The sequence below is a fragment of the Patagioenas fasciata genome, chromosome 1, assembly GCF_037038585.1.
Source record: "Patagioenas fasciata isolate bPatFas1 chromosome 1, bPatFas1.hap1, whole genome shotgun sequence".
Classification (NCBI taxonomy): domain Eukaryota; kingdom Metazoa; phylum Chordata; class Aves; order Columbiformes; family Columbidae; genus Patagioenas; species Patagioenas fasciata.
The window spans coordinates 28,290,844-28,315,436 of NC_092520.1; the positions used below are offsets into that span (position 1 = coordinate 28,290,844).

Genomic DNA, 24,593 nt, shown 5'->3' on the forward strand with positions numbered 1-24,593 from the left:
TAAAGAACATACCCAATTCATGGTGCAAAACTTAGCAAAAGTGGAATTATAGTTTCCACAGAGTCCATTCACCAAATACAGAATAAATATACTTCAGAGAAGAGATAAAGACAAAATAACTTGCCCTGAAAACAGGAATATAACCACCCATCTGAAACACACTACAACTAGAAGCCAAGAAACGTAATTTGACAGATTTTACCTGAGCCTTCCAAATATTCAGACTCATGGGGCTCAAATTCATAACCTGTAGGAATTATTTTGGTCTTGTGTCTCTTTATTGAACTTGGGGAATTAGGAACTGGGAAAGAAGTTCAAGACAAAGAGAAGAATTGATTTAAAATACTGTTCTGCTCTTGCCTGCAAACCCCATAATTCTGACTGGGTATATTTAAGACTAATGCAATTTATTCCTCTGACTTAAGGAAGAACATATAATGGAATTTGTAAAGCAAAATAAATTATTTTGTTCAGTCTGGCAAAATATCACAATATCATCTTTCTACATAATCTGTGAGTTGGTTTGTATTTTTGAAAGGAAAAACAAACTATTACAGCTGGCTTTGCAAGATACTTGATGATTTCTCTGACTCAACTGATAGCACTGAAAATTACTACTGCTTTAAAAAGTAACAATACATTAAGCAGTATTCTGATCAATTAATCCATAATCTACTAATCCATATAAGGGACTTTGTTACAGCACTTACAATAAAACAGATAAAACTTTGTAACATCGAAATGTGAAAGAATGAAACCTACTCTTTAAAATACTTTGAATGACAATATTATACAAGATTCTGTGTCTCTGGAACACCTGAATAACTAGACCCCCAACATGCATAGAACATTTTGAAATTGTGGTGACTAACTGTAAACCCAGCTGTGAAATGTTTTAGGATTAAGATTTATGCCATAAATAAAAGCCTTACTGCATGCAAAAGGAAGAGATATTAATTTCAAAATAATCTTTACCAAATAATTATGTCATAGCTGAAAATACATCTGTTTTGAAAGGGCATGCTTCTCCAAATACAGTTAAAAAACAATAAAACACTTTGTCTAACTTTCCCACAACTAGAAAAAACAAATCAGCTTCAAATAAGGTCAGGCTGTTGGAGAGGGGACAGAGGAGGCCACAAAAACAATCAGAGGGATAGAACAGCTCTTCTATGAGGAAAGGCTGAGATTGAGATTGTTCAGCCTGAAGAAGAGAAGGCTGCAGACAGACCTTATAGCAGCCTTCCAGTACTTAAAGGGAGCCTACAGGAAAGATGGGGAGGGGCTTCTTAATAGGGAGTGTAGTGATATGATGAAAGATAACCGTTTTAAACTAGAAGAGGGAGATTTAGATGGGTGGTGAGACACTGGAACAGGTTGTCCAGAGAGGCTGTGGATGCCCCATCCCTGGAAGTGTTCAAGGCCAAGTCGGATGGGGTTTTGCACAAGCTGGTGTAGTGAAAGATGTCCCTGCCCATGGCAGGGGGGGTTGTATTAGATGATCTTTAAGGTCCCTTCTGACTCAAACCATTCTGTGACTCTATGTTGTCTTTATGATTTTTGTTACCAATATTTGCAAATAAGCTATTCATTACCAAGCTAGCTGTAGAAAGGATAGAATAAATATTAATGAAAATATTCAATAATGTTATACACATTCTATAGAATAGCATAGCATGGCACAGTATGGCATAGAATAGTTCAGTTGGAAGGAATCTAAAATGATCATCTAGTCCAACTGCCTGATCAATTCAATTCTGACCAAAAGTTAGAGCTTGTTGTTAAGGGCATTGTCCAAATACCTCTTAAACCCTGACCAGCCTGGGGCATTGACCACCTCTCTAGGAAGCCTGTTCCAGTGTTTGACCACTCTCTCCATAAAGAAATGCTTCCCAATGCTCAGTCTAAACCTCACTTGGTGCAGCTTTGAACAATTCCCACATGTCCTATCACTGGATGCCTGGGTGAAGAGCTCAGCACCTCCTTCTCCACTTCCCCTTCTCAGGAAGCTGTAGAGATCACTGAGCTTGCCCCTCAGCCTCCTTTTCTCAAAACTACACAAAGTCCTTAGCTGTTCCTCACAGGACATTCCTTCCAGCCTTTTCATCAGCTTTGTTGCCCTCCTCTGAACACATTCAAGGACCTTCGCATCCTTCTTAAATTGTGGGGCTCAGAACTGCATCCAGTATTCAAGATAGGCCACATCAATGCTGAATACAGCAGGATAATCACCTCTTTGCTGTGTCTGAAGCATCCCAAGGTGTGATTTGCCCTCTGGGTTGCCAGGGCATACACTGTTCACTCATACTGAGTTGCTGTCAACCAGCACCCCCAGATCCCCTTCTGCAGGGCTGCTCTCCAGCCACTCCTCTCACAAGTGATAATTGTGCCTGACATTACTTCTACCTATCCTGTTTCCCCGAAAATAGGACAGGGTCTTATGTTAACTTTTGTTCCAAAACTTACTACTTTTTTTACATTTAGAGCTGCCTGGACACTATTAAAATTGACTTTTTTAATGAACTGTAACTGGAGACTGTAACTAGAGACTGTAACTAGGGCATATTTTTGGAGTAGGGCTTATATTTTGAGCATCCTCAAAAATCCTGAAAATACATACTAGGGTTTATTTTCAGCATAGATCTTATTTTCGAGGAAACAGGGTAGGTGCAGAATCTGGCATTTGGACTTGTTAAATTTCATCCCATAATCATTGCCCAGTGTTAAAAAAAAAAAAAAAAAAAAAAGAAAAATTCACTTACTTTCATGCCATTGGTTTGACCTTGTTATAAAATATAGACTTTAAGATACACTGTAAGAACTCAAAGGAAGTTTTCAAAAATACAATATGAAATCTATAAAACACTGCAGCTCAACATATTGGTAAAATTTTTAGTTATAAGCTAGTAGAAAGATTTAGTTCTTCTCCAATCACATGAGATATGCCGAAATGGTGCACAGTCTGCCTCCTACAGAAGATTCACCTCAATCCTGGGGCACAGCTGATTTATTTAAATATTGACATCCCACCCTACCTTCCACTGTTTCTATGCAAGCACACAGGTCTCCCTGGCAAGTCCCTTCTCACACCTGTCAGCCCTGGGCCAATCCAGCAACAAAGCTGGTGAAGGATCTAGAGCACAAGCCTTGTTGAGGAGCAGCTGAAGGATCTAGAGTTGTTCAGCCCGGAGAAAAAGAAGCTGAGGGGAGACCTTATTGCTGTCTACAACTACCTGAAAGGAGGTTGTACTGGTGAGGGTGTTGGCCTCTTCTCCCAAGTAGCAAGTGATAGGACAAGAGGAAATGGCCTCACGTTGCACCAGGGAAGGTTTAACTTGGACATTAGGAAAAATCTCTTCAGGGAAAGGGTTGTCAGGCATTGGAACAGGCTGCCCAGGGAAGTGGTCGATTCAGTATACCTGGAGGTATTTGAAAGATGTGTAGATGAGGTTCTTAAGGACAGGATTTAGTGGTGGACTTGGCAGTCTTAGGTAAAAGACTCTGATCTTAAGGGTCCTTTCCAACCTAAATGATTCTATATTTCTGTGATTCTATATGGGAGTTCTTGAGTATAATTTGTCTGGCTTGTTTTAAAGAGCTGAAGTAGAATGAGAAAAATCTTACCCTTCTATTAAGATAGTTAAAAACTAATTTGGTTTTCATTTCCTTCTCAAGGTCCTCCTCCACTTGATTTATGGCTATTCTCACCTTTTTGGACCTTGTGACCTCTAAAACCTAGCTTACTGTATTGATCAGTCGTTTCTCCCTTGTTTATAGGCTCACACTTATTCCTAATTTCTTTTCTAAACTGAAGTCTCAGTCAATTAGGTTTACAACCCCTTTCCATACCTTAAAAAAAAAAAAACAACCAACCAAACAAAAAACCAACAAACTTTTTGGAAGCAAAATTTGCAGTTACACTTTGTGCTAAAAAAGTCTAAATGCTTTAGCATTAACCTTGCTTCCAAAGTAAATTTGGGTTTGATTTTAGATGAAAGTAAGCAAATCAGTGTTGGAGAGCAAACTGAGGTTAAGAAAGGGTATATTTTCGTATACACTGGCAATTATAAATAGTGAATAGGCTCAGCAACAGAGCCAGTTTTTTAGCAGTTCAGTGTTATTTCTAGCTGAAAAATTTTCATTTATCAGAAAATTTCCAAAGACCTGGAAGAGCCAGTAGCTTAGAGCTCACAACAGTAGCTCAAAAAGAGCAGGAATCTTAGTTAAATCTCCTGTCAACAGGGCCTGGTAGTTACTGAGTTATTGGATTTTCTAGCATCACTCCCTCTCTCAGAAATCCAGCATTTAAAGATGAAAAAAAAAGAAATAACTATGATACTTGAAGACAAGATATTGGCTAAGATATCAGCTGTCATTTGCCTAGAGCAGCTGTACCTACCAAAGCATACACAAATACACATACGTACTATATAGATAGTGCTTCCTGTGCTCTGCAGATGTCAGGGAAATACCATCAGGACCTGAGCAGAAGAAATATAGTAAAGAAGAAAACCATAATACTTTGACAGAAAATTCATGTGAAGCCAGTCTTATGAGAAGAGATTTCTTTCTTGAGGCAGTTTCATTTACACCTGCTACAGACCACTATTGCAAATTACATGGCACTGTATTTTTCATATGTTGTTTTTCAGGGGGGAACAGACTTCTTTGCAAACCTTTAACATTTTCACTCTAGTTACCATTATTTGATAACTTCATATTTCATAAGAAAAGCTGGTATTATTAATTTTACTCATCCTAGGGTATATTAGAAGGGGGGTGGTTAGTAGGTCGAGAGAGGTTCTCCTTGCCCTCTACTCTGTCCTGGTGAGACCACACCTGAAATATTGTGTCCAGTTTTGGGCCCCTCAGGTCAAGAAGGACAGGGAACTGCTGGAGAGGGTCCAGCACAGGGCAACAAAGATGATTAAGGGAGTGGAGCATCTCCCTTACGAGGAAAGGCTGAGGGAGCTGGGGCTCTTTAGCTTGGAGAAGTGGAGACTGAGGGGTGACCTCATTAATGTTTACAGATATATAAAGGGTGAGTGTCACAAGGATGGAGCCAGGCTCTTCTCAGTGACAACGAATGATAGGACAAGGGGTAATGGGTACCAACTGGAACACAGGAGGTTCCACTTAAATATGAGAAGAAACTTCTCAGTGAGGGTGACAGAGCCCTGGAACAGGCTGCCCAGGGAGGTTGTGGAGTCTCCTACTCTGGAGACATTCAAAACCCACCTGGACATGTTCCTGTGTGACCTCACCTAGGCATTCCTGCTCCAGCAGGGGGATTGGACTAGATGATCTTTTGAGGTCCCTTCCAATCCCTAATGTTCTGTTATTCTGTGATTGGAAATTGGCTTCTTATGATATATCATGTGTGTACATATATACATTTTACTATCACAGGTGCTCAGAAGTTTCCCCATAGAAGTTAAAGCTCAAAAAAAATTCAGTCAGAATTCCTTGGCTTTTATTCAGCCTATGTTTTTGCCTCATTTGCTGCCCTTAAATATATCATTATATCCTCACTGTTTTTCCAGGGGACTCTGACCTGCATTTCCCTTGCATGTTGTCCCCTACCCCAAACACTATCATAGCTTGGCACAACAGAGACAGAGGAGTCTCAGAGTGACCCACCAGCATCCTCTGTGACAAGCCACGTTTATTGCTGACCACAGTAACTGTACTTACATATTGTAACGCTTTTCAGAGACAGAAAAAAACACCAAATAACAACAAATCTCCTTCAGCAGATGGGCAGCTGGATGGACACAGATGTGGTCCACAGTAACCACATGTGCAAATTCTGGAATGTTCATTGATGCTACCCTTCTATTGCTACTTTATTTCCAGAACTGATGACTAAGTTAAACTTACTACAGTATAGTTACACTATAGAGTTTTTTCTATGTTGTCAGCAAAGGCACACTTCTCATTTTGCTCATAAGTTTGCTTTTCAGACTGTTTGCATGAAACAAAAAGTGAAAGTTCATAAGAAATAACTGTAGAAGCACCCTGCTTAGTGAACCCAAACATCTATGACAAGTGAATAACATGTTGATTTCTCTGTGATCTTTTCAAACTATTTTATACGTACTCTTCACAGACAAGGGAAGTTTCTGACATTTGATATATTCATGAAAGCACGAACATTTTCTTTCTAAGATAGATCTGTGACATGCCAGCTTTAATCTGACACAGAATTCTATTTGATACACAGTAAAAATGATGTTCAAAGGGAATTTTTGAAAGGAAGACTCTAGCTCTGATAAATCCCATTCCAAAAGAAGCATGTAGTTCCTTCACTTTCAGTCACGAGGACAGACTGTGTCATTTGAACAAGAACAGAAGAAATTCAGATAAAACTTTGATTTCTGAATTCAGCATCAGTCCAGATACTGGTGTATAACCAGATATCTAGACAAGCAACTTAAACATGCCTCTGGCACTGAGGTCAACTGGATAGGCTGTGTGCATACTGTGAAACTCTCTTAGTCCCAAAATAGGACAGCTAAATGAGAACTATCTACTGGGAATAATTTGCGGTCCATGCTAACTCTTAATCTGTACCTAGAAATTTCTCAGGAAGATATTAATGGGCTTAAGACAATGCCATTCTAGGGACTGTTCTAACAAACTCAGCTGCAGGTTATGGGGTTCTACTGCCCAGTTGTACCTTTGAGCATTGTTTGGTTTATAACTGTTATAGCTGGCAATACAGCATAAGGGGTCCTCATCTGGAAGCCATTTTTCATTGTTAGAACGAAGATCAGCTTCAGACTTGAGAGATAATAATAGCAAAAGTAGCAATTCGGACTATAACACAGTCATGCATGCAGGAGATAAACTGAATAGTGCAATTCAGTATATGTTCCCTACAAGGCTGTTGATCAATTTGGAATAGAGCTGAACCTCTTGTTTTCACTCTAGGTTAAATTACTCTATATTCCAAACTGCAGTAAAGCAAAGAACGTGGCACAGTATACAGCTGTCAGTGGCTGATGGGAAGCAGGCTGTTATGTTGTCCTCTTTTTTTGTGTTCTGGCTCCACAATCAGCAAGGCAGGACATCAGACAGAACAAACAACTTCCAGATGCCAAGACACCATGGATATATGACAGATGAAATTCTACTAGTATCTTACACGAGCAGCTTAAGAGATCACGTCCCAGGAGAGCGCAAATGCTGACACTGAATGTGATAAACCTTTGATACAGTGACATGGATTACTTGTTTAGATGGGGTTTTTTGGTCAATTTTAAGACAGGATCCAATTTCATGACATTTTTTAATTGTTTTAAAGCATAGTGCTTCATACAACATGTAACGACATCCTGTAAGTTCACTTAGCTACACTGAATGGGAGGAAACTTTAATCTTCAGGTGCTGACATCACATCAGATTTTAGCTGAGAATGACAGGTTCTTCTGGTAACAGTCACCTTTAAGGTCAGGCTGACATCAGCCTGAGGTCTGAGAAATACCAAAATATTAGTTTTAGGGACTTCTGGACAAAACATACTTGAGAGATATTAGAAATTATTAACAGATCATATAGAGGTAGGATGATTTGAGACCAGGCAGTATTGCAAATCTGCGTAAGTGTTAAAATTAGAGGTATTCAAGAACTTACTTACTCAAATATAGCTAAAACTGAGCCTAATTTCACTTACCTTAGAGGTGAAAAATCAGAGAGCTCCCCACATGGAAAAAAATGAGAACCACAAAGTCACAGAAGTATCGATAGATGGTAAGAGCTCTCTAGCGTACATTAAATTCGTTCATCTTCCCAGTTTCATTTAAACTAGAAAGAGGTGCTCCCTGAAAAAACAACATGCATGGTTACCTCTTGCTGATGGGTAGCAGCATGAAAATATCCCTGGGAAAGTGAAGGAATGATCCTGAAGCCTGAACTACTTGTTCCTGCTCAGAAGTGAATACTGAGGTGTTTAAGCTTGCTACCAGAGCGATTGCCTTCCACTGATTGACATTAGCATGTTCTTTGAAATGATGGAGCATGAACAATGTCAGCCCAGCCTATATGCAGTAGGCAGTTTGGGGTGGGAAGGACAGAGAAGGCAATAACACAGATAATGATCTTAATGAATGACTGCACCATCCAGGTGAAATGACCTCCCTGTCTCCCTGGCTGGTGTTATTCTCCTGGGTAAATTCAAAGAGCTCTCCAAAATAATTTCCAAGAGAAAGTGCTTCAGAGTCATTTGGCTACACAGAAGGCCTTCTTCTAGCATTTCCAACAGTAGCACTGACCTTAGGCTGTGTGGATGTGATCCTGTAGCATTCGTACAGTGTAGCAACATTTCTGGAGAGACATGGGCTGTCCCCACTCATGGAGCGGGTGGGTGCTCTTTCTCCAAATGAGGAAATCACAGGAAAAGAAACAAGTACACGATTTCTGCTGAGAAATCAAACCATGTTTGGGCAGGAGGCGTCCGACTGTACAAGTTTACTTAAGGAGAGTAGCCTGGGAAGTACAGGACAGGAGTACTGCTTGTGGGAGTTACGCTACAAGTGGTAGTGACTTTTCTGTGCTTCGGGATGTGTTTACATGCAGATCCATATATCTTGCCATGCTTCACATGACAACACTACAGGCAGACGCTCTGGCTCCTCCAGAAAAGGGAGACTGTGGGCAGACTGCCCAAATACATTTAGTAAAGACTTGCTAATAAAAACACTTCAATGTGGGTCCATTTTCAGTGGTACAAAATCTAAGTCACCCCAAGGAAAATTTAAAACACTTTCTACTGTTTAGGGCTGATAGAGAGCTAGATGAGAAGAGATCTGTGTACAAACATATACACTCACGTAAACATTTCAGTAGTGGCTGCTGTCCTCAGAGTGGTATGTGTATTTTGCAGAGAGCCTTGAAAGAGGCTGAAGTAAAATACAACAAAAGCTGGCAAGGAAAAAAGACTAGTTAGGGGGAACTGTTCAATCTTAGAAATGTATTGGCCTGATTCCATTCAGATCCTTAATGGTTCTGCCCTCACACTGCTTATTCAGACACATGTGAGTCAGTGCATTTTATTATATTTTATTAAAAGACTTCATCAAAAAATAAAATCAGGAAAATCTCAGGTACCAATAATAACTCAAGTAAAAGGGTTTATAATGATTGATCAAATCAAAACTAAATTGATATCAAAGCCAACCAATTAGACTCGGCAGTAGACGATGTTCCATAATCTAATTAGTTAGATCACAAAAAACGTAGTTATAGAAGTCTAGAAAAAGATGGTTGCCCATTGGTTATAAACCCCAACAAAAGAATTAGATTGAAATCAATCAAAAATATAATTTGGTTATGTAACAAGTTTAACACCAAAACCTAATTACTGTCTGGACCAAAGCCTGACAAAAAAAATGATAATTTGTTTTCTCAATAAATTCTATTTTTATATGATGACTAACCCCTTCCTTCCCTTGAAACAATGAAGATTTCAAAGAATAGAATAGAAAAGCGAAGTCTGATAACTCCTGTTTACCAGAAGTCATAAAATGGCAGCTACATGTCACTCAGGACCTTTAAATATAAGGCTTAGAACACTCCCTAATGAATAGCTTGATAAGGTATTATATAAGGCTGCTTAAATCCAGTTGAACGTTTCTTTCCATAAATTTGCCTGCATGGCCAAATTTTGATTTATGCATATGATCAAATCACAATCCAGGATTAAAAGTCTCCTGATAAATGATAACAGGAATGAAAAATACAGATAGTAACAATAAGACATTTCTTACTGCTAGAAAAGCTGTCATGTGGATTCCCTGACTTACAGAGGCATGTCTACTATAGTGCTCTCTAGATCCCTGACCTAGCAGTAAATATTTGAGCTTGGTAATAGCTGAAATACTGTGAACACCCTTCAGGAAGTTTGTCTTTTCTTCCTTGGGTGGGAAAAGGTCAGAAGAAAGTATGTCACCATATTACAACATAAAAACTTTAAAAACAGTTTGCATTAAAATCTTAACAACAAATCTAGCTCCTCACCACTCACTTATCGGCTGCTTTCTGAACTATTCTGGAAAGTCTTTTCTCCTAAATAACGATTCCTCTCCCAAACATATAACTATTCTAGCATGTCATTCACAGGAAAACTATATTTGACAGAGATGGAAACAGGAAATAATTTATAATATATAGACAACTTTCACTGTGGAAAACTCTGTCATAAGGCAGGTCTAGAGAAAAACAGCATTGCTTCCTGGTCCTGAGAAGCCATGGCTGGAAGAGGCTTCCCTGGTCACCAAACCCAGCCTCTTTATCACTGGCAGCTCTCTCACATAATCTTTCCTTGAACAGAACAGGCTCTCTGTTAGAAGTAGTCGGAATCAACCTGTGTGACCCACCTTCCTCTCTGCTGCCCCTGTGAGTGGTGGCGGACAGAGCCTCATTTCTCTGACAAGATAATTTCCTCAATGCTAAACTAAGTTAAGCTGTTGAGGACTGCTGACATGGTTATCCTTCCGACAGAACATTTGGAGAAAAAAAACTGTCATTCCTTTAGGCTTCATTTTGCCAGGATGCACAAACCTGAGTCCTTTACAGCTCCAGCCCATTGCTCACACATTGATGCCATCTGAAATGCCTCAAGGTGCCTGACCTGTCATCCAGCTGCTGCCCTGGAAGGACATGGGTTCCCTCCAGCTCTTGTGTCACACCCCACACCCCTGGTACCCTCAGGCATCAGACTGGTAATAGGTGTCTACAAGTGGGCAGCTAAACTGAATATTCAGTCTCGTTCCATGTTTGCACTATTCATTGCCATATGCCTTTTACCGAGTGACCTGATGTGTACATGTTACTCCAAGATGCACTTCTCACCCTAGTGTTTCAATACTTCTCTATCGCATGCTTAGATATTTTACTTAAGTTCTAGATGTATAATCGCCTTGTTCAAGGATGTATCATAATCATCACCTTCAATCTGCTGATAATCCAGGTTCTTGTCTTCCTCAGCTATTTCAGTAAATAAGCTTCCACTGTATAGGAAAAAAAAAAGAAGAAAAAAAACCCACACCAATCAAAGTGAACAAAAAAAAACCCACCACAACCTTTAAAATAAAATTATATAAATGTGTAATCTTTTAATTTGCCCTTCCGGATTGACTAGACTAAACTCTTGTACTTTGCTTCCTGCAGTAGTGAAATAACTAATCTCAAGGGCAAAGCAAAAGAAACCTTATGATGTATATAACTATTTCTGCAATGATGCATACATATAAGATTTTTTTCTTCCAGCCTCACAGCAATCAGCTTCTTCTCCAGCACTTGAGTTTTAGCCAGTTTTCTCTTTACTTACATGTATCACACAGTTCTCTGCCTCTGTTAGCACTCAATAAGTCTCCAAGTAAGAGTTTGTGACCCCTTATAGTTATGAATCTCAAACTGCATGAACTTGAAAACTTTCTTCTAAATGTACCTGTCACCACTTTATTTTATCAGGTAAGACAGGTGGAACATAAATAGGAGCCATCATTTTGTATTTTATTTTATTTTATTTATCAGATTAGCCAGTAAGGCAAAACAGAGGCCATCACCAAGTGGTTAAAAGACAAGTTTCTAGTGTTTACTGTTTTGGGGTTTTTTTTGGTTGTTTTTTTTTTTTTTTCAAATAAATAAAATGACCTCTTATCATATTAGCTATTGTAATGGGTAACTACTGTAGATATTAACAACATTCACTGGTTCTATACATAGATTCAACCTACCTAAATTTAGGCAGCTTGCTAAGGTTTCTAATGGAATGTGTTTATCTTGCACTCCTTCTAAAGTTAGTGGTGAAAGAGAAGGGAAGTCACTGCAAGAAATTCAGCCAGATCTCTTATTTCTTTCTTTTGACTGGTGGGTATGATTATAGACCTGTATGTCTACATTTCAAGAAGAAAGTTAATTTTGAAATGAAAAAATTGCAAATAAGAAATTGCAGTCAGTCAAAATGAAAGGAAGACAAATATAATACAGAAAACATGCCCCTATCTTGATTAGGAATATGCCTTAACATGCAGGTGCCTGTCACTATTGCAAATCAGATACAGCAAGAACCGTACTGCAGGCTATGGGCCAATCTAGTTTTGGAAAGATTTCCCTTTACAGGAAACCTAGTTTTTTACTTTAATTCTCTTCTAAGTACAAACACATAAAGAAACAGGTGATGGCCTGTATCCTGACTTGCTGGCACATGTCCCCTTTCAGATATCAGGCTAAACCAACATACCAAACCATTGATGACCACTGGAAATCTCATAAGATGTCCTGAAAGATTTAAGAAGCTCATCCATGTTCAAGGGATATATCTGTACAATCCACTATACCTGGTAAGGGAAGTAATACTACTTTTCCTTGAAATTAGTTTTCTAAGAGGTGACCTTAAACTACATAAAGAAGATTAGCTTCAAATACACACATGCAAGCTATTACAATTAATCATCATTGTACATCTGTAACCTACGTTCTTTATGGTTCCCCGCCTGCTAACATTGCACAGTTATATACTGAATGTATGAATTTCTTTCAAATTCAGTTACTAGTGATGGAGTTTCCCTTCACAAATTTCTTTTTTTTCTTCTAAGGATGAAAGTTTAATAGATGAAGCTGAGCACAATCTACATAAACCAAAGGCGAACCTGGCTATTAGTAACACTGTGATATACTTCTACTAAGTAATCTTCATGCACTGTCTTGAAAGTAGTTTCTTGACCCCATGCATCTACTAGAATATCATTGCAAAAAATACTTTTTAAAAATTCTAATTTTCAGTCTAAAATTACTCATAGACAATTCATACTCACTTTTCTTGTTCTAGCACCTGCTTATAAAATAACTTTTCTAATTCCCCAAGATATATCTTCATGATGCTTCTGTAGAAAAGAATATCTTAGGCTCTTTGAATGGGTTTCTCAGTCATTCTGGGATTCATCTTAAAGGAAGGATTAAAGTTATCCTTAGCAGAAATAGATAGATTACCTGGATTGTCATTTTCCCTTTAAGAAAAAAATCAGCTTTCTTTCTAACATCAGGGAATAGGAAGAAATAAGAATAATGCTATTATGATACTGAACTTCGTAGAATAAATAAACCTTTTCCTGAGGAAAAAAAAAAAAAAGTAATATTATTAATATAAATGAGAACTGTATGGTATAGCTATATAAAACAATGAGTTTGTAAAAACATTTTATGTTTAGATACTCTCTAATAGCTGCAGCATTTTATATTTCATTTTCTCACTTATTACTTTGCCATGTTAATGAGATCACGTCGGTATTTTGAATATTCAGCATATTGTTCCAAAACTTCGTGAATCTAAACATTCATTTAAGCACATGTTAACATGATTTTTTAAAATAACATCAGGTGCCATCCAAGTCAGTGCCGTCTCTTAGAAAATTGTATTTTATAAAATCAGCACATATCTTAAAGTGTTTACACATAGATTTTGGAATGTAGGAGATCAACACCAAATAAATTGGTTTCCAGTTTTAAGGAAGTGCAAGATGGAAGAAAAGGCCAAGATGAATCTTAGTTTCCAGGAAAACTTGCTAGAATAGAAGAGAGGAAAAGCAAGAGAGAATCTTGTCTTTGAAGTGTTAAGAGTGGACATTTCAAGACCCGATGAAAGAAGAATAAGTATCCAGCATAGGCAGGAGAACGGCAGGGCACAAATGAAACTGCAAAGAAAATGCTGAAAAACTAATAATGACTGTTAGAAATTCCATGTGCAAGGGGTGCATTAACTATATGAGGAACAGATTCCTCTGACCTGACAGTAATATCTTCCCTGAAAGCACAGTGAGTACATTTCATCAGAGCAACTTGCCTCCCAGCCATTGCTTCCCTACAGCCAAACCAGTGTCCCCAGCAGGGACACTGCTGTCCCCATCGGTCCCTGCTGAGCTATGCAGGGACACACCTGGCACACCTCCCCACCAGACTCATCACAGCCAGCTGTGATGAACACTTCACACTGCTGAAGTGGGTTAGTGCCCCAGTGTACTGGCCAACACCAGTGGTTTCTATTCGAGGAAATGTAAAATTCATTCCATGGAGAGCTACAGCTCCAGACATGCAATAGCCCTTGACAAATAATCAGGAACTGTTAATGTAATGTCATCCACCATGAAAACAGTTGATACTGTTTTACTAGAGCTCTGAGGAGAAAAGTAGACAAATAACCTCAAATCATCCCATTTAAAAGGAAGGCTAGTGAACGGGAAGAAGCTTACCTTTGGCTTTGCTTGAGTGCTTACTCAGCTCTGGTTGAGTAAGGAAATGCTGGAAGAGGTTTTAATCTCATTCACAGTAACCATTCTCATGGTAAAACGAGCAACTTTGTTTTTCAGAGGTCAAACTATTTCTAGACTAATCACACTTAGTTGACTAGATAGTGAGGCAAGCGGGACTAATTCAAGGGTAGTAGAATTTAGGCATCGCCTTTGCAGAGTGGTTCCACTGCTTATTGCACAGTGGCATGTCAGGAAGAACTTAATCAAGCTAATTGTCTGAAAACATAAGGTCAGCCTCAAGGCAGAAAAAACAGCTGGTAATAAAACCCTCTTCTTCTCAGAAACAATTATTTGGTTTGACTGAACGAGGGCATTTTGATCCTGCACATAGTGGAGATTGGTAAGAGTAAAAAATGTTCTCCATTTGTACCAGTGGCTTAACTACTGACTGACACAACTGGGCCAGAAAAGAAATTTTAACAAAACAAAAACAACAACAACAACAAATGAGCAGTAGATCAAGCAATAGAATGTGTCCAGCTGAATATATGAAATTCCACAGAACTGAGAATCACACCTAGTGGCAGGGGACCCCAAAAGTATATTTATTTCTGAAAAGAAACCTTCTGGATGAAAGCTGTGTCTAAGTGCTGCTTATATTTGACAATCACTTACTGCCAAGTTCTTGGCATTTTGCTTCAGGCAATCTCATGTCCTTAGACTACTTCTTTTTGGAGGATAAAACTGTGGGTGGGATTCAGTTCAGGGTTAAGACACCTACATTAAATGTCTAAATATAGACATTGACATTTGAGGTAAGTCTCTAAAGTCCCTCTGTTGTCAGTGGATAGCCAGGATGTGATTAGATTTTCTAAACAGAGAGTCTAATGACCTTTAAGATATCCTCTGTGCCCAAGACGACCTGAGGACTGGCCAAAAAGAGTATATCCTTCCTTGTCCACAGACAGAAAGCAAGCAGTATGCCATCTTGGATGCCACTAGACAGCTACCTTTAGGCAACTTTATCATGGCTTTAGTCAGTAGAATTAGCAGCACTTGCAAAGTGATTCAGTTTGCCTCAGCTGCAGCACTTCCTAGGCTATGCTCTCACCTACCGTACTTAGGGACACCTGCACGTAGACACTGTGTGGGCCTGGAGGCCAATCACATATGCTGTCCAGATTTCAGTTGCCTGAATATCAGTGTGTAGGGGCATAAGATGATACATCAGGGTATCACAGATGTCCACAGGGAACTAATAGCTATGACATAAACCCAGTAGAAGACCAGTGCCCTTCTGGAGTGACAGGCAATGTTCTGCCGCCACACAACCAGAGTGTGGTTCTGACAGCAAACTAGTGATGCTGATAAGCCATCCTGTGTCTCAGGTCAGGAGTGCAAGCTCCAGCTCACAGTCACCTCTAATTAATGGTAGCTGGACACAAAGCGTCAGTAGGGAAATAAGAGTCAGTTCACCTGAACTGAGTCAGGTGAAAGTCATGACAGGCAGGAAACTGGCTGCCTCTACAGCAGGTATCATCTGCCAGGTTATCCATCAGGAAGAGCCAAGGAGTATGCTGAGTTTAGATGTCTGCTAGGGAAGGAGGAATGCATAAAATCTGCAGCAAAGCAGCTGCAACACCAGGGATGTTACTGTCAAACCGCTCCTTGGCTGTGCAGTCTATAAAAAGCCATACACTGGGTCAGAGGGATGGAGAGGACCGTGTCTCTTCTCCCCATGGTGTCAGAAGGTCAGCAAAGACTGAGACTTCAAAGATGCAGGCAACACACTGGGGTGGATGCGAGACACCTGTGCAGTTGCACCTCATTGCATGATCTAGTTTGCCATGCACCTGTTGCTGCTAATCGTGAAATCAAGAATGTCTCCCATTAAATCCATATCTGATGAGAAAATGAAGAGATAACACATTAGCAGTCATCACTTGGCACATATGAGGCTGTTGCCAGCACTGCTCCACTTTTGGGGCAATTAAAGTTTTTGCCTTGACACAAAGTGCAAGCAGGCAACGAGGTGTCATCATCCCACAGTTTGGTATCCTGTTTCTCCACATTTTAGCAGACGTCAGAGCCCTTCTGGGTTGCCATCTGGTTATTTCTGATCTATGACATTTGGCTCACTATTTGCCCCACTAGAAATTTATACCACTAGGATCAAATCAGAGGCATCAAGATTTCCCAATAATTTTCATAGATACAATTATCATATCACATTAGAAAGGCGAAACAGCACAGAATATAAATTATGAATACATATGCAAGTATTTCAACACTAAGACAGAAAGCTTCACAGTCCAACACACTTCACTACTCAAAATGCTTTCCAGATATTTAGCTGATATTTCACTTTGCTTTCACCCCATTACTTCTAATTTTACTCACATTGACCTACTTAAGTAAATTTTACTAACAGCCTGCTTATTGACAACTATACATCCAAGTGGTTTCCATCTATGACATCTATTAACTAGAAAGATTTGGGGTATACTGGCTACACATCTGCCTTCTGCTAGAGGACAAGGGGAAAAGCTTTCTAATGCATTCGCAACTTGTCATATTTGAAGAGGTGACAGCATAAGACGACTTCAGTATGATGTACTACCTCTGAAGCAAAAGCCTTTATCCTTACCTTTACATTCATGCTTCTTCAATCAACTCTTCATTTCATCCACACCTCTTCTCCAAAAAAAACACCCCAAACCAGACTAAACCAAAAATAGTAAGTGTAAAGGAAAACAAGCCAGCCTTCTTGAGAAAACTGTTAGCAGCTTATCAGCCAAACTTCAGTTTGTGTCAGGTGAGAAGGTAGAAGTGAAGAATCAAATTGGCTGGTGACCAGCTCGACTTCTACTCTACAAATCCAGTCTGATTTGATGAGAGCAGCTGGGTGACCACAAATAGCTAAACACTACAACATTGATTTTAACTGTGCAAAGCAAGCCTGATACAGAGCAACCACCAGAGGAAGCAGGAGCAGGTGTACCTGTGCCTGACATGACAAGAGCCTCGCTGTCTCAGCTATATTCAGAAAACCACCTGCTACTGCAGATCTGCATGTGACAGAACCAAGGCACAAGGAAGGCACCAGTTTGCTTATTAAGACTTGCTTTGTGCTCCTTAAAGCATCTGCAAGCCCAAGCCTTCAGCGGGTCACAACAATGCACTAGAGCTTGAGCATTATTTTTTCTTGCTGTGATGCCTAGAGGAATAAATGCTGTAAGACTGCATCTGCCTCAGCAAATCACACAATGCGATAAGAGCAGACATAAAAAATGCTGAGAGCCCTTATATTTCAGGAGATTTACCTCAGGTGAGTGCTATCCTAGTCCTGCGAGCTGAGTGTTAGCAGCTGCAGTGGGGTAGGTATGAGGCTTTGGATTTGGAAGGTCAGTCAAGGGATTATGAGGATGGTCTATCTACATCAGAGCTGTTGCCCAGGGCAGAAAGGTATACCCCTTGTATCACAACCAACACCAGGAAGAAAAGATGGGTTATAGTTGTAGATGGTGCCCTTCTGAGGGGAACAGAGGGTCCAATATGCTGGACAGACCCTCCTCTCAGGGAAGTCTGCTGCCTCTCTAGGGCACAGACTAAGGACATAACTAGGAAACCTCTGAGGCTGGTACAGCCCTTGGACTATTACCCATTATTGCTCTTCCATGTAGCTGGTGGTAAAGCCACAACATGTAGTCCAAGGCTGATCAAAAGAAACATCGGGGTCTTGGGACAGCTGGTAAGGGAATCTGGAGCACAGGTAATTTTTTTTCTCTATCTTTCCAGTTGCAGGCAGCAATACCCCAAGAAACAGAAAGATCCAATCTGTTAATACATCGCTCTATGGCCGGAGTCACCACCATAACAGGATGGCCTACACAGTGCCAGGCCTGTTGGCGCCAGATGGGTTTCATCTTTCTCAAAGACGGAAGAGGATCTTGGCTGGCAAGATAGCAGGGCTGATTAACTGAGTTTTAAACTAGACATGAAGGGGGAGTGACGTGATATCAGGCTTGCTCATGACAAGCTGTGGGATGAAACGCCAAGGTTAGAGGGGCAGGATGCTAGCAGGGGCACTCAGGTGGTGGCCCTGAGACTGCTGGGTACACCAGAGCACACTTTGAGTTTTACACAGAGGAGCAAGGGGCTCCTGAGGTAATAGGAGCCAACAGAGGAACACCAGTGATTCTTGCTTTTCACAAAATGGTTCAGTGTTCAGATCACTGGCCAAATCTTGAAATAGGCATCCTGATATGGTTTATACCCATATCTCCTAATCATAATGTTGTTCTAAAGGATCATATTATCCAGTGTTCCGTCTGAATTTTTCCACTGAAGAAGAGATTCAAAAATGACTAGACTAGGGAGAAGGAATGAGAGCACGATGCCAAATACTATTGCTTATAGCACTTGGCTGAAAGCATCAGTGTTCAGTTCTGCATTCGGAAATGGCTAGTACTAAAGCATCTGCAAATAAAATAGAAAACTTTAGGGAGGAGAGGATTTCAAGACGTGCTTTTTACTAATCACGATATTAGAATTACAGCAGGACTGTAATCAGAAAAAGTTAAAATTTATGAACTGAAAATTATAAAGTAATTTTTGCACTATAAATTCTTCAGTTATAACTGGACATAGCAAAATGTTGCTCTGCCAGTGTGTCATCTTGATTCTGAACATGCATTGAAAATAATTTGTCTTCATGCTTTCTATGCATTCTAGAGTAGAAATCAAGTAAGCGGAAAACAATAATTAAACAAGGGAAAGTCATTCTATTTTGGATTGCACTACAGGCTTTTAAAATGATAATTCTTAACCATGATTCTATGATTTGTACTGACCTCCAGAACAAGTCAAGAGTGATTTGCCTCCAGCTATTTCTACTTTTTTTCCTTCTTGAATGAAAACAAACCTCTGCAGTTGTTTTTTTTCTGTTTGGGTTTTTTGTGTTTGTGTGTTTGTTTGTTTGTTTGTTTTGTTTTTTGGTGGGTTTGTGTGTGTGTGTGGGGGGCCACGTTGTTTTATTTTTTTTTTTAGTTTTGTGAAATGGTCATATATAATGGACTAACGTGGGCAATATACTATGAAAGCTTCATTGGCTTTTTTCAACTATTCTTCAGAAATTTTGCCAATCAACCTTATTAGTGAAATATTGCTTCAGATGGTAAGACAAAACTATTTTATGCTTAAAAATATCTCCAGAAAAATCTCCTAGAAAAAATTAATTGAGGGATTTCCAATTCCCTATGTTCATTTGCAGGGCAGAACTAACTCTGTTATCTAGAAAACCGTAAGAGTTGCTGAATTAATTACCACGTGGCCTTTTTAGAAACAAATCTGCTTAGTTGCTACCATTGAGTCTGAATAAAGATGCTTTGTATATTCTTTTTCTTAAGATAATGTTCTCCACACACCACCTACAAATGCCTAAATGGAGTTACATTGTATTGTGATACTATTTCTGATTATTACTGAAATAAATCTAAAAAAAGCTCCTCACGTGAGAGAGCTTTGTTCTTTTTTAAGGTTTTCTTCAGTAGACATGGCAGTGTTATAAATTACAGGGATCATATGGATCAAATACATCTTCAGCATGGATGTTTCCTCTGAAAATACATTCATATTATTTGAATCTTCTACTTATATAGTTTGCTAAATGCAGTTAGAGAATGAGACAGAGATGTCAAGTAGTCTGGTAGGTTGCCAGGTAAAGGAGATGTGAGATGTTTCCTGCTGCTTGAATAACCTTTAAAGTGGATCCAGTTATGACTTTTTTAATAGCTGGACATTTGCAGAATAATGAAACTCCAAGGACTATTCCATCAAACTTGCAATATAGCATTAAAGGCTGTCATCTTTCATCAAGTTAATGCACTACAAATAATTATCACTCCTGTAAGACCATCACTTTCCTTCTCAAACAAATCAGTTGCCAAGTGCAGAATTCTAAGCTTTTGTCAGCCAACTGGTGAGTATTTCTAACTCCTCCATCCCAAGCTGGCAAATTAAGAAAGAATGTAGCTAAAATAAGATGTTCTGAACTACACCTTCCACAGTAGCCTAGTCAACAAATAAAAAATACCTCATTGCTTGTATAAATACATAATTTGTCTTAGTGGAATACCTAGAAGCTAATACCTGAAATGCAAAGCCATCATGGGAGTGATTGTGAAAGTTACTTTGGAAAGTAATAGATGATGTATGAAAAAGGAAATGGAGCTATGAATGCCCCATATCACATGCTATGTCAGAAACATACTTGGAAAAAAGAACTGAGATTTTTCTATACTTTTCCTAATCCCTGGACATTAATTCACACTGTGTGTGTACCCAGGGCTACGCAATTTAAGAATATTACAAACTATTTCACCCTGAGTGAGAGGATGCATGCAGGCAAAGAAAATCATCTAATCATGACAAGATGGCAATTAAATGACTATCAATCAGTTTTAAAGTGAATTGCATGGGGAACATACTGGAGTGACTAATTCCTGGCTCCAGTAGCTTCTCAAAACAGACACAGAATGAGGCAATTGTGAAAGCTTCCCCATCTCCTGATACTCTGTCTTCTCTCTCACCAAGACAAACAGCCAGTTTCATCTTTCCCCACGACAGTGAGATCATCGTTTTTAACTGGCATGTAAACTGTTGTGGAGGAATTCCTCCCACCAAAGTTTAGTTGTCTAAATTTAGTTGTCTACGTTAGGATTAGTTAAATTTAGTTGATTAATGAAGGGGAGTCCTCCTTTACAGTCAGTGTAAAGAAACAGGCCACTACAGAGGGAGATTTTTTATACTTATCTTAGATACTTCCTTTAGGACCAGATTAATTCCTCCTGGAGATCTTGGGGACTACAAGTGAGGCTGATGTTGATTAGCACAGATTTAGACATGCCTAAGTGAACTAGGAAGACTCTTAGCATGTCATCCAGAAAATGGCTTTAGCCCACAAACTCTTTCCATGTGGGCCACAGAGGAGTTATGAAAGACAGCAGGAGAAGGTTTAATAATATATTAAAAGGTGTTTAGGGTAGATGGTTATTTAGATCCATAGTACACATTTTATACATTTAGAGTTGTTTTGCATAGTGGAATTAGTATTAATAATTTCAACAACTGTATTTGTAAAAAAAAAAAAAAAAAGTGACACACTGAATTTTAACACTTGATAAATTATTTGTAACTTAAACCTTAATTAAAATAGGTCTTAGGTTAATTCATGTTTCAAATTAGTTACTATGAAGCTTGATAAGTTTTATCAGTTTTGGGAGACCATACTACAGTATCTTCGAGGAAATGTTTATTTTTCATCTGTTACAAAATAAACATATATTAATTTGTTTGACTCAAAACCCTGTATCCATTTATATACTTGCAATATAAAAGGAATGAGGACTCTTTGGAATACTTATTTTTCCTTTTCATACTAGGTGAACGCAATGTCCCTGGTATAACATGTAACTTAAAATTACTGAGTCACCATGTGACAATGCTGGGCACACTGGAGAACTCAGATCCAAAACGGTACAATTCTTGGATTTAAAATCTTTCATTCATGCCACTCCGTGAAGGTCAGATGTTGATATTTGAGCTGGTTAAGGACCGTGGAATGTTTTGCTTCTCAGCTGAGAATGTTCTTCCCAAGCAGCCGCAGGACTCATTCCTGGGCCTAAATCAAGACTCAAAACATTCCACGACCCTTTGCCTTGTAAACTGAAACATCTGCCCAACACACCACCCCTCCAGAAGGAGGACACATGGGCTGAAGCGTCATCAGAAGTACTCTTACATATTATTTAGGAAAAGCCACCTTCAAGCCATGTAAATAATTAATTGGATTAAAACCCCCATATGTTTATTAATAGGATTTTCAGCTGGTATAGCTTTGAAAGAGCAAATTCCAGGAGATGTCAGCTTCTGCAGGTATTGCTTTTATTTTTGTAAATAATCTGGTCATGAAAGTAGCCACAAGGAAGTATTCTCCAGACTTTCTGCTGTAATGTAGTATGCATTACAGCTTTTAAAACGGGGTGGCAGGAAACTTTGATTTACTACCTTCAATTTCACATCTTTCTATAGAGTTTCTCCAGGTCACTTACCTTACTGGAAACTGAATACATAAGCTGTTACTATAAATGAATACTTCAGTAGAATTTCTACCACCATTTCCTATTTTTCATAATGATATTCATCATTAGTCTTTATACTTCAGATGGTTGCTTATGTTCAGAACTATTTCTTTTCTATTTTTGGATCTGATCCTTCAGCACTGAAGATTTCATTCCCACACAACAGCCTTAAAGAAACACAAAAGTCACACAGGAAACTACCAAAAAAAAAAACAAAACAAAACAAAAACACAGAAACAACTACCATTGTGGTGTGTACACAAAGTGTAGCTGTCATGTAACAGAACCTCAACATTGCTAATATATCACAATTTCATCCTTGTGGTTACAAAAGAAGATTACAGTCAACCAGATGACATCTGCACCAACAGTAGGCTGTGAAAATGCCTGTTTATTATTTAATCCACTGAGTATTTCCTGTTTGATTTTAAAGATAGAAAGCTCTTCCACAAAGACAGACGCTTTGTTGTGAGAAGCATCTACCTCTGCTAAAAAGGAGGCAACAACACCTTTGACTTCATTATGAACTTCTACAGAACAGTTAGTTTAAATTACCATATATTCAGTAATGGATTTGGGTCAGGCAACAATCAGGATGAGTCCAAACTGAGACAACGGAAATGTGCTCATGTAGGAAGCTGTCACTAATCCAGGACTGCAAGGGGTTGTGGAGAGATCCAGGAGACCTGCAGAGAGGGAAGCAGGTGATCCACTACAATGGCTTGGGAAGGTCAGATGCCATCACCCAGGAGAACCAGCTGCAGAAAGCTGGCAGGAAAAGGGTGTAATCCACTGCAGATTGGAGAAAGTGAGGAGAAATAAAACCTTCACTATTGGGAAGGAAGAAGATGGCGGTTTACGAGGAGAGCACCAGAGCTAACCCCAGCTTCCCTTAGAAGACTGCACCCTGGATAGAAATATGCAAAATGAAGACTGGTATGTGGGATAAGTCCCATGTTTCAGGGGACTCTTCATTTGAAATAATTCCAGTACCTCCCTAAATGACATAATCCATGCCAACAAAAGCACTTGTCTGTTGCCATAGCATTTTTTCAAGTATAGATGTGTTTTCTAGTGAGCATGGCCTTTCTCATCCAGCTAAATGACATAAATATGTGAGGAAAATATTTTAAAAGACATCTCTCCAAAGTTAAGCAAGAAGTCTGTGGAATGACTGAAGGCTTCTAATTAATTAAAGGTTTTCTTCCCTCCCTCTAGATCATGTCAAAATTCATAACTTCTCATCTGTATCAGAGATTATATTTAATAAACTGCTCTGAGATTGTTAGATCAGTGACATCCAACCCTGAGCGGATACAGTACATCCTCTCCAAATGAACATTACTAAAGGCAGTCTTGAAAATAGGATCTTAAACTAAAAACACTGACTGTTACTGGCACCACCTTAATTACTAGGACACAAGGCTGAAATGATTACTAAGTTGGTTACTAAAGGACTAATAAATTCCTTCGTAAGTCAAAATATATTAACACAGAACACCAAATGCGCTATCATTACATACAGTTCCAGTCGCTGGTCTTTGGTGTAATTCTTACTTTAAAAGTAAAATAGACTAATTTTTGCCTTAAATTAATGATTGTAAACTTCTGTTTAAAAAGGTAGGAATCAACTTGTATTTCTTCTTTGCTGCAGCATCTTTTAAATAAGCTGTGGAAGATGTTGATTCAAGAAGTGCTTTGAAAGGGGAACACAGCTGAGTTGGAAATGAGCACCTTTTCATTACATCTCGACTTTTTTGTCTCAGGTCATGCCTGAGAAAACGTACCCATTTTCTTAAATCGCATCAGAATTGCCCAGAACAAACAATACACATAGCTGAGATTACTTTAGTAAATCACAGAACCATCTTTTATGGTATTTCTTTCTAGAGAAATGAGTCCAGTTATTTTACTACTTTTTTTTTCCTCCTATTTAAGCCTGTGTGTTAGCAAATATAAATCAGATTACACCGCTCACAAATTTTCTCAAATCAAATATGTTTTAGCATGATCTTTTGAGGTGTGTTTATTCTTCTGGTTTGATCAAATTCAGATTTGAGATCAGCAGCTTTACTGATAATCAGGTGAACTATTTCATCATCTTCCACTGCCAGAAGCATGAACATATGACAAAAAGTTTTTGACAAAGAAATTATTTTTTACTTATAAAAAGTTCTGTTTGATTTACATATTTTTCATTCTA

The 24,593-nt window shown here is 38.9% G+C and overlaps 2 protein-coding genes across 2 annotated transcripts in view; both read right to left on the bottom strand.

The window, feature by feature from the left end:
* POSTN (periostin) overlaps positions 1-24,593 on the bottom strand; it is a 460,633-nt gene that overhangs the window by 160,380 nt on the left and 275,660 nt on the right. The window lies entirely within an intron of this gene.
* Positions 1-24,593, bottom strand: part of TRPC4 (transient receptor potential cation channel subfamily C member 4) — a 154,077-nt gene that overhangs the window by 96,910 nt on the left and 32,574 nt on the right. The window lies entirely within an intron of this gene.